The following is a 2,500-nucleotide window of genomic DNA, read 5'->3' as shown; positions in this document are numbered from 1 at the left end:
CGTATGAAATGTAACACAAGGACGTACATGTAAAAGAAAGGGTAATGCGTTGTAGATTTGTGAAAGCGTAAAGTAAGATGGAGTAAAAGTAAGAAAAGCAAGTGAAAGAATGTGCATGTAAGTGCTTGAGGATGGCAAAAGCTTACAGCACCTGGTATTCCCAGGCGGTCTCCCATCCAAGTACTAACCAGGCCCGACCCTGCTTAGCTTCCGAGATCAGACGAGATCGGGCGTGCTCAGGGTGGTACGGCCGTAAGCGAGAGCACTGCTTCCACTCAGCCTATTTATAAGCATGCGGCAAAAGACGGCTGCCTTTTCCACACTACAGGGGACACACATTTACTCGCCCTCCTTTCTTACTTCCAAAGCAACCCCACCAAGCTCATTCAAACCAATCACACATTTCATTGCTCTCTCCTGTCCTCCTTCTCTTTTCACAAAAAAAATAAAACAACAAAACTTGCTCTTTTGGCTGACACTTGAACATTCAGCAACAAAGGCTAACGCCGGCCGCCAGACTCGGCCTTGTCAACATAAAAGTCACATAAGCCACATGAGTCGAATGGGCTCGTGAAACGGGACAATTACAAAATCACAAATCTTTCTCAACTGTCTTGGCTCCTTTTATTTACACCCCTAAATTCCACATACTAAGGTACAACAGGAATATGGGATAAATGCAGAGGCTACTTCCTACCAATATGGAAGCCGGGCAAAAAAAAAAAAAGAAAAAAGCTCACGCTAGCACGCCGGGCGAAGCATCGCTCTGAGATGAGTTGCGAGTCGCAGGGATGCCGGTGAAGCAGGCTCGGGCTGAGTGGGCCAGCCAGCCTTTTGACTTAGGGAAGTGGCGTCGCCATGTCAAGTTCAAAGAACTCTGTGAAGCTTTAGGGGGACAAAAGAACAACTGTTGTAGATGCAGGCAGGTCTGGGAGGAGAATTTTAAAAAAAACTCAATACAACTGGAAATCAGCCCCCCGAAACGAGAACGGGGACCCATGAATGGCGGCCCATGACTTGAGGTTGCGTGTAACGGTGAAATAAACATCACGGTTGTGACGAAACGGTGCTGTTATTGCCCCACGGCTCACTCCCTTTCGTGATGTGTTGCTTTAATGTGACCTAAGTAAGTGATCTAACTTAGCAGGTGTTTTTTTGTTTGTTTGTTTGTTTTTAACAGCAAATATTGGGCTTGTCCCACCCATGAGCTGCAACTGTGATTGGTTGTAGTTCTGCTCTGCGTTGACATCCTGTAACAGACTTTCCCCCCCATGTTGTCAGTTTCCTCAAACGTACACTGACCCCTACTGGCAGGCTTGGGTTACTTTTATCCACAGCATTCCCTCCACAGAGTTCTTGTTGAATATTTTCCAGTGTTTTGTTTTGAGAGCAACTGGCTATAATTAAGCCAAACTACAACTGATTGGTTTCCATCCCATGGCAGGCCATGCAGGTGGGCTTAAACGGCATCTGACGCTGAAATGTTTCGACTCTGAAGACTCCAAAGGCCGTATGAAATGTAACACAAGGACGTACATGTAAAAGAAAGGGTAATGCGTTGTAGATTTGTGAAAGCGTAAAGTAAGATGGAGTAAAAGTAAGAAAAGCAAGTGAAAGAATGTGCATGTAAGTGCTTGAGGATGGCAAAAGCTTACAGCACCTGGTATTCCCAGGCTGTCTCCCATCCAAGTACTAACCAGGCCCGACCCTGCTTAGCTTCCGAGATCAGACGAGATCGGGCGTGCTCAGGGTGGTACGGCCGTAAGCGAGAGCACTGCTTCCACTCAGCCTATTTATAAGCATGCGGCAAAAGACGGCTGCCTTTTCCACACTACAGGGGACACACATTTACTCGCCCTCCTTTCTTACTTCCAAAGCAACCCCACCAAGCTCATTCAAACCAATCACACATTTCATTGCTCTCTCCTGTCCTCCTTCTCTTTTCACAAAAAAAATAAAACAACAAAACTTGCTCTTTTGGCTGACACTTGAACATTCAGCAACAAAGGCTAACGCCGGCCGCCAGACTCGGCCTTGTCAACATAAAAGTCACATAAGCCACATGAGTCGAATGGGCTCGTGAAACGGGACAATTACAAAATCACAAATCTTTCTCAACTGTCTTGGCTCCTTTTATTTACACCCCTAAATTCCACATACTAAGGTACAACAGGAATACGGGATAAATGCAGAGGCTACTTCCTACCAATATGGAAGCCGGGCAAAAAAAAAAAAAGAAAAAAGCTCACGCTAGCACGCCGGGCGAAGCATCGCTCTGAGATGAGTTGCGAGTCGCAGGGATGCCGGTGAAGCAGGCTCGGGCTGAGTGGGCCAGCCAGCCTTTTGACTTAGGGAAGTGGCGTCGCCATGTCAAGTTCAAAGAACTCTGTGAAGCTTTAGGGGGACAAAAGAACAACTGTTGTAGATGCAGGCAGGTCTGGGAGGAGAATTTTAAAAAAAACTCAATACAACTGGAAATCAGCCCCCCGAAACGAGAACG

At 46.6% G+C, this 2,500-nt stretch overlaps 2 non-coding genes across 2 annotated transcripts; both read right to left on the bottom strand.

Moving 5' to 3' along the window:
- Window positions 1-139: 139 nt before the first annotated feature.
- LOC140576497 (5S ribosomal RNA) lies at window positions 140-258 on the bottom strand. The gene has a single exon (XR_011981707.1). It is a non-coding gene; the product is annotated as a 5S ribosomal RNA (ribosomal RNA).
- A 1,390-nt stretch (window positions 259-1,648) lies between these two features.
- LOC140575929 (5S ribosomal RNA) lies at window positions 1,649-1,767 on the bottom strand. Its single transcript, XR_011981181.1, has one exon. It is a non-coding gene; the product is annotated as a 5S ribosomal RNA (ribosomal RNA).
- Window positions 1,768-2,500: the final 733 nt, after the last annotated feature.

The sequence above is a fragment of the Salminus brasiliensis genome, chromosome 13 (genome assembly GCF_030463535.1).
Source record: "Salminus brasiliensis chromosome 13, fSalBra1.hap2, whole genome shotgun sequence".
NCBI classification, from domain to species: domain Eukaryota; kingdom Metazoa; phylum Chordata; class Actinopteri; order Characiformes; family Bryconidae; genus Salminus; species Salminus brasiliensis.
Note: the sequence above shows the minus strand (reverse complement) of the source record. Positions and strands in the feature narration are given on the sequence as shown.